The following is an 8,802-nucleotide window of genomic DNA, read 5'->3' as shown; positions in this document are numbered from 1 at the left end:
GGAGTGAATTCCAGTCTGAAAGCAGTAGGAATCACAAGACCCAGGAAGAACCGATGTTCCAGCTCAAGTCCAAAGGCAGAAAAAGACCAAAGTCCCAGCTCAGAGGCAGTCAGGCAGGAGGAATTACCTCTTACTCCCATGAGGGCTGGCCTTTTTGTTCTGTTCAGGCCTTCCACTGATGGAATGTGGCCCATCACAATTAGGCAGGGTGATCTGTTTTACTCATTTCACCCATTCAAATGTTAATCTCATCCAGAAACACCTTCTCTGACACCTTAGAATAATGTCTGGGTATCCTGTGGCCCAGCCAAGTTGACATAAAAATTAACCACACTTCCCAAAGGAAAAGCAATTTACTATTTGCCTTTAGAATGCCTGCCTGCAAGGAGTATGCCTGCAGGCTTGTCCCACCTCTAGGAAGACACACACCCTGACCTCTCAAACATAACCCAGACACACTTCAATCCCACAAGGGTAATGGCTATGAAGTCAATTCCTGAGCCATTGGTCAGGTCTCACATGGTGGTCATCACCTTTAGCCACAGTCACCTGTGTCTAGACACCTCAGAAAATTCCAGTTAGCAAGTATTAGTATTGCGTTCTCCTCCTACCCAATTTAATAATAAGGAAGACTGAGGCCAAAAACATTTAAATGACTTGCTAAAAGTTTCCTAGCTATTAGTGGCAAAGCCAAGACCGGGAAGGAAAATAATCTCTTGAGCACCTATAATGGATTAGGCAGTGGGCCAGCTACTCATTATAGTTTATTGTGGTTCACCTTCACTGTAACCCTGTATGTGATCATGTCCCCATTTTATAGAAGAAATTGAGGCTTACAGACAGAGATTCGGAATCTTGCCCAAAGTAAGCAGGAAAACTCCTGATTGGAACTCATGTTTATTTGATTCTAAAGCCCTATGCTGTGGTTCACTGTTACACGACAGGTCATATAAGGACAAAGGAAGAGTTAAACATGACCAAGGGCAATGAGCCAACCCAGCCCGAATGATTAGAATAAATGAGCCAAGAAATTCTGATTCACTCCTCAGTGTCTATAAGGGTAAAGCCCATTTTCCCACTACTCAGCCCTGCAGTTTAGCCCAGACTTGTTGCCTAGGAAGTTTCCTCTTCCATCCCACACACAGTGGTGCTTGGAACCACAGAAGGGCTGAACTTTTTTGATCACACCAGAGAGGAACTCAGTGTCAGCAAACTGAAGCAGAAATCCCAACTGTCAAAGATGCTTACACTTTGTACGATGCATATTCCCTTAAAAACCAAGCAGCCCTAACTCACCGGCTGTCTGACTAATTAGCAGAATGTTCTTTGGACAGAGCTCAGAAGCCTCCAACAAAAAAGTGAGATCAGCTCTTTGGAATGGCTTTTTTTTCTCTCTTACAGGACAAAAGGTTTGAGCAGAATGCTTTGTGGCCGAGTTTCACTAGGGTCTTAAATATAATTTTTTCAAGGTGGAAAGATGAGTGGATGAAGAAAAAGAAAAGATGAGTTCCCATCATGGCGCAGCAGAAACGAATCCAACTAGGAACCATGAGGTTGCGGGTTCAATCCCTGGCCTCGCTCAGTGGGTTAAGGATCCAGCATTGCCGTGAGCTGTGGTATAGGTTGCAGACACCACTCAAATCCTGCGTTGCTGTGGCTGTGGTGTAGGCTGGCAGCAATAGCCCTGATTAGACCGCTAGCCTGGGGACCTCCATATGCCACGGGTGTGGCCCTAAAAGGACAGAAGACAAAAAAAAAAAGAAAAAGAAAAAGAAAAAAAACAAAAGAACTAGAAGCTCCCTTGGGAGTTCTGTTCATCTTTTTAGCTAGTTTCTCTCTTGTGTTACCTTGCAGGGGAGGGACAGGAAAATAAAAATCAATAGGATTTATTTGGACCATGTTTTTCCAGTTTACACTGAAATTAGACATCTTTTCCATCCCTCACCAGCATTTACCTAGTTAACTGGAGGTTCAATTTATGGTCTTAAAATCTAGCCACCCCAAAATTTAAAAACTCAAAAAAGCCAAGGCTGACATTTGCATGACATAAAAATGAATCTCACTAACCATAGTAAAAAGTATTCTCCCAGTATATGGTCTACATTTTTCCCAAAAATGTAAACAGAAGTCTCTGACCCCCAAGAAACAACATTTTATTTTTTCCCACATCATATCTTTGAATTGGCCCTTATACCCACACAGGCACCAGGAGAGGCCTTTCTGTGAGACTAGAGGACAAAGAATTATGTGCCTTAAGAGGGATTGTTAGGAGTTCCCATTGTAATTCAACAGGTTAAGAACCTGACTTGTATCCATGAAGATGATGGTTGGATCCCTAGCCTCGCTCAGGCACTGTCACAAGCTATGGTGTAGGTCACAGATGTGGCTAAGATCCAGTGTTGCCATGGCTGTGGCTGTGGCATAGGCTGGTGGCTGCAGTTCCAGTTTCAATTCAACCCCTAACCTGAGAACTTCCATGTGCTGCGAGTGCAGCCCTAAAAAGACAGAAAAAGATAGGTTGTTAAATGTTTATTTCTCCCTCTCCAGCTGATTTGTCTAGTCCTTCAGGGTAGGGATGAGGCCCTTCACATCTTAGAGTCCCCACAGACGGTCCAGTTTATGCTAGGCATACAATGCCTAGATTAGAAGTCAAAGCCTGAGAGCAGGTCAGGAAGATCTCTAGGAAGAAGGCAGAGAAAGAAAAGCCAAATGCGGAGGAACATCTAAAATCCAAGAACAGGCTGCTTCTGCAGTCTCTAATAACATTGACTTGGATCTGATTTTGCCACCAAGTCCAAGTGCTTCAGGAACAAAGCCCAAAGCAGTATTGGGTGACTGCAATGGGGAAACGAGGCTGCAGCCTGCTGGCAGCTAATGAACTAGCCAGAGCAAGAGAAGAGAGGGTTCAAAGAAAGCAGAGTGGCGCCAGCCATGGCCTGCCAAGGCCTGATATGCCTGGGAGAAAATGGGTGAAGTTTCAACAATTACCAGAAGTCCCTGGCCCCTAGGTGCTGGATGGCACTAACCTATGACACAGGCTCTTATGTCCTGGCAGGCTTTAAGAGGGCAAAAAGACATTTGCCTTTCGACAGGAATTTCCATCGTTAAGACCATTGTCTCAGCTGCTATTTTGGAAACAGTCTGTCACAACTAAGGTAGGAATGCTTTTTTTTTTTGATGTTCCTTTGTAAATGACACTCTACCTTGTAAAAGATAATTTTTTTGTTCTTTGCTTCAAGAAGTAACCCATCTAGATATTACTCCATGTTTGAGGTGATGTTTATAAAGCAGAAGGATTATTTAATGTATAGGTTAGCAAGAAACCAGTGTCATTTTCAAGAGTACCATGTTTCCTGCAAAAACCATGCATCAGTTTCTAGAATGCTAAGGCAGCTCCAGAATTTCCATACAGAAAGAGCCCAGAGAGCCAGTATGTTTGGAGATGGAGGGGGAGACTGGAAGCTGCATTTGCTCACAGTATTGAGAAAACCTCAGTTATCCATATCAAAGAGTGGGTACTTTTGTCCTATGATCCCCATTCCCCCTAGCTGATGCTGCTTAGCTTAATCCTGCATTTCATTATGATCTGTAATCTTTTCCCACTCCTTCCAAGGAATGTCTTGTTTGGTTTTAACATTTAACTCTCAAATCAACTTTGCTGATTTTCAATATATTTATTTCAACCTACAATTTAAATAGCAATACGAGTCAGCTTTGGCTTCTCTCTTTTGAACCTACTCCCTCTTCCCCATCTCCTGCAGTCACAGCCTAAAATCAAATCCCCATCATTTTTCTCCTAGACTATTGTAAAATCCTCCCACCTTCCTCCCATTCATCTTGACACCAGAAAGGACTCTCTTAATGTATATTTGAGGGAGTCACTCCCCTCCTAGAACAGTTCTCTGCAGTATCCAATCTGACTCCCTTAGCATGACATCTCCAGGCTTTTATGATGTGACCCCTGCCTGCCATTCTTAGAAAAATGAAAATAGTTCTTTCCATTGTTAAGGAGGTTAACTATGTAATGAAGGCCTTTGTAAAGGGCCTCCATGATTAGGGCCTGCTGAACACTGTTCAGCATTTTTCAGCTCTCCCAGATGACTTCCTTTTTCAGGGAGCAATCTCTGCCCAAGAAATAATGACCATCATTTGAGCCTGTCCCAAAATGAACCCCCTTGGTCTCTTCCCGAGGTTGGTCCTACAAGGGGTTGTGGCTTTAAATGGGGCAGTTCCTTTCTCAGGTGAATACCTTTACCTTGGCAGCAGGCAAAAACTATGAATACTTTTTAGCATCCTGAAAGCTTTGAAGAACTAAAACAGAAATAGCCAATCTCATTACTGGTACTATTCAGAAGCTCTTCACTCAAGGACAAGAAAGAATTTGTCCACATGGGTCCATTGAGGTCAAGACTGCCAAGGTGTTGATTTGTCCTATAGGGTTATTTGTATACTTTGCTTTGTACTTGGCAGCTGAGGCCTGTGGGGGATATTTTCTCTTTGGGCTTTGAGATCCCTACTGATTGCTTATTAAGGATGTGTGGAGGTGGCAGAAGGCAAACTGTATCACTGAGGGAGAGACCTCATTGGCCTTTGAACCAACTAAACTGGAAAGGGTGAGTTCCTGTCGTGGCACAGCAGAAATGAATCCAATTAGGAACAGTGAGGTTGCAGGTTCGATCCCTGGCCTCGCTCAGGGGGTTAAGAATCTGGTGTTGCCCTGAGCTGTGGTGTAGGTTGCAGATGCAGCTCGGATCTAGGGTTGCAGTGGCTCTGGGGTAGGCTGGCAGCTATAGCTCGGGTTGGACCCCCTAGCCTGGGAACTTCCATATGCCGCTAATGCAACCCTAAAAAGCAAAAAATAAAAATAAATAAACTAGAAAGGGCTAGCCCTTGGCAAAATGCTCCAGGAGATGAGGTTTGTATCCTATGCCTCGCCTTCCATTTAGGATCCCCATGATACCTCATCAGAGTGATATGGGGCAGGATTGACATAGAAAAATCATCAGACCTGGCTTAAAATCACTTTAGATACATAGCCTAGAGCAAGGGTTGTCACACTATATGTGGCCTATGGGCCAAATCCAGCCTACCACCCGACTTTATAAATAGAGGATTATTGGAACCTACACCTGGCTCATTCATTGATGAATTGTCTGTGGCTGATTTTGCAGCTGCAACAGCCACATTGAGCAGCCACAACAGAGACCATAGGGCTCTAAAAATAAAACCTTTACTACCAGACTCTTCACAGAAAGAGTTTTAGACCACTGGCCTAAAGCAAGTGACTTAACCCCAATTTCTTTATCTTAGAATGCCAATAATAACACTCTTCCAAAAGTTTTTATGGTAATGCTAACAGGTATTAAATAAAGATAAATAATTACATTTTGAAAACTGTTAAACAAGGATGTGTTTCTTTACTGCAGGCCTTCTCAGAGCCTTTAAGAATCAGTAAGGGAATCTGACATGCCTTTCCCAAATTAACTTAACCTTGGAACCCTATTTTCACGGAACAGTATACAAGAGTTGCCTTGATGCTGGAGTATATGTGTACCTCAGGGCACATGAAGTATTTCCAAGAAACACAGATACAGATAGTTTAAAAGGAATCTATTTCAATTTGATTCCATATGCATTCTTTTATAAAAACGATCCACCTAAGAATAAGACTACAGTCCCAATATTGTGGCTTTGTCCCCTTTGTGAGAGAGGCTTTGCGCCTCACCCCAAATCTTACCATGGTGCCTTGCCCTGGAGTGCAAGAACCCTGTATTGCCTGTTCCTTTAATGTTAAATCATGAAACCTGTAGGGTCCCTGTCTTATCTGGATTGTTTTTAATCCTGAAGCTTTGCGCCTCACCCCAAATCTTACCATAGTGCCTTGTCCTGGAGTGCAAGAACCTTGTATTGCCTGTTCCTTTAATGTTAAATCATGAAACCTGTAGGGTCCCTGTCTTATCTGGATTGTTTTTAATCCTGAAGCTTTGAATTAAATGTGGTGTTTGGTACATGTTGTGATGCTCTGAATTTAGAATAGCTGAAATGATACAGATTTATGATATATATATTTTTTTTTCGTCTTTTTGTCTTTTTGCCATTTCTTGGGCCGCTCCCGCAGAACCCCAGGCTAGGGGTCGAATCGGAGCTGTAGCCACCGGCCTACGCCAGAACCACAGCAATGCGGGATCCGAGCCGCGTCTGCAACCTACACCACAGCTCACAGCAATGCCGGATCCTTAACCCACTGAGCAAGGGCAGGGATCGAACCCGCAACCTCATGGTCCTAGTCGGATTTGTTAACCACTGCGCCACGACGGGAACTCCTATGATATATATTTTTCAGCTTGTGACTGGAATATTTTCTGAGACCATCAAATGTCTTGAGATATATCAAATAAAACTCATAGGTAAAAATTTCACATCACTTCCTTCAGATATGACACTCTTCATGCAATAAAGTAGTTAAAATGTATTTTATCAAGTCAAATTATGAAAAATGTATACCAATTATAATCAATCCTCAACTGCTTTCATGTTATAAAATATTTAATATTTTCTACTAGTAATAAAAATATCTTTGAACTTATAATGAAGAATTTTAGATAACTTAAAAGTGTATAAAAGGATACATGATTTTTTTCAAAATTCACTTGAGAAAAAGCTGAAGAAAAAAGTTTAGAGATTTTCTTTGTAGGACTAGCTTTCTCAGCACTCTCTTTTTGAAACACTAGATGTACATGAAGGGTCCATCAAAAAGCCCAGCTCATAGAAGCTTCTCAAAAACTAGTTTATTCTCTCCTCCTGGTCTCTTTCCACAGCCAGTTTGATGAGCACATTCATGCTCTCTCCCCTCTTCAAAAGCTCAGACTTGCTCTCAGGAAAGAGTTTGGGGAATTACTTCCTCTTAAGAGATAACCAATATAATTTAGGACATATGCTCACATGTCATTCAGCATTTGCATTTTAACATTGGAGAAAATAAAAGCAACAGGAAGGGAATAGCAGTACTGGGGAGCTTCCCTCTGTTGGTGACATCAGGCCACTGAAAGTGACTGCCTACCTGTGCAGCTTTCCTGTGCAGGTGATTTTTTTTTTCTTGAGATGAGTGAATGTCTTTTTGAGCCCCAACCAAAGAGTGCTTTGGAGGATCAGCCTCAGGGAATGGTTCTAGCCCCTATGGACTGGCTGAGGCTGTAGGATAGATCCTTGTCCCAGGAGCACATTTCTTCTGGAAAGTTTACTTACACTGGGGGGCCTTCTATCAGAATGCTTCTGTGCCTTCTTCTGGCACCACCCACACTCAGCCAGCTTGTGGTATTTGGAGCTGTTTTACTTTCTCATGAGTTAGAGAACAATCTGGAAGGGCCAATTTTGTGAGTTTTCTCCAACCTCACAGATGAATTCAATGAAATGTTTATTAAAGTACAGGACATTTGACCCACCTCCCACCCTTTTAGGAAAGTTCAAAAAGCAAATCAAATACAAAGTGATGGCATTCTCATCATTCACCCTCTGGACACCATTACTGGCCTTGCAGAGCTTGTGTTCAGTTTTTGGTATGGGCTCTACTGCTTCCAAAGAGAAGCCCTCACCTGGCAGACAATATTCAGAAACATCAAGTAATATTCAAAAACATCATCCCTAGAGAAACCAGGAGGATTTATTTTCTGAAAGTCTTGATTCCTAAAAAGAGAAGCCTTTGTAGCCCATCATAAGCCTTCCTGTAGACTTTGCTATCTTCACCCCTCCCTAATGCTTCAGTTAAGATTGTTGAGGAGTCCCTCATGGTGCAGCAGCTTAAGGATCTGGCATTGGCACTGCTGGGGCTTGAGTTCAGTCCCTGGTCTGGGACTTGTGCATGCCACAGGTGCAACCAAAAAAAAAAAAAAAAAAAAAAAAAAAAGATTGTTGATAAATATGTTGATGAATAAAAACAAAATGCCACTCAAATTGGCTTAATAGTAATAGTGATAGTAGTAATAATAATAATGGAATTATTCAGGTGTCTGAAATCCAGGGGCAGTTGGTGTATCAGGTCAGGTTTGACCCAGTAGTTCAGACAGTACACCAAGTCCTCATTCGAGCCTTGCCATAACATGGGTGTCATCTTTAGGCTACATATAACATGAGCTGCAGCCCACCTGGCCCCATACCTTCTGCACCATGGCTACAGCAACTGTAGAACTCTGTCCAGGAATAAAATTACCAAAGAGGAAAGGAAATGTTTCTTTCCCAGAAGCCCTAGCAAGCATCTTATTTCCTTTTTTTTTTTTTTTTTTTTTTTGTCTTTTTGCCATCTCTTGGGCCACTCCTGTGGCATATGGAGGTTCTCAGGCTAGGGATCGAATTGGAGCTGTAGACGCCGGCCTACACCAGAGCCTCAGCAACGCAGGATCCAAGCCGCATCTGCAACCTACACCACAGCTCACAGCAATGCCGGATCCTTAACCCACTGGGCAAGGCCAGGGATGGAACCCGCAACCTCAAGGTTCCTAGTAGGATTTGTTAACCACTGAGCCACGATAGGAACTTCCAAGCATCTTATTTCTTATTGTCTCAAATTGGGTTATGTGCCCAGGAACCAGTCACTGGATTAAGTCAGTCAGGGCCAACCCCATCCAAACCGTAGGTAGACCCAGTTCTTTTCCCACCGTGGGACCACCTTGCTAAATATGACAAGCCTGGTCATAAGTGTTATTCTGACTGATCTTCTGAAGTCTTGTCCTTTGCCTTGCCATAACTTTCAAGGTGGAGCTCCTCCTTTATGCCTCCTGACACTCAGGCTTCTGAACCCAGTGTAGG

The sequence above is a fragment of the Sus scrofa genome, chromosome 13 (genome assembly GCF_000003025.6).
Source record: "Sus scrofa isolate TJ Tabasco breed Duroc chromosome 13, Sscrofa11.1, whole genome shotgun sequence".
Lineage (NCBI taxonomy): Eukaryota > Metazoa > Chordata > Mammalia > Artiodactyla > Suidae > Sus > Sus scrofa.
Note: the sequence above shows the minus strand (reverse complement) of the source record.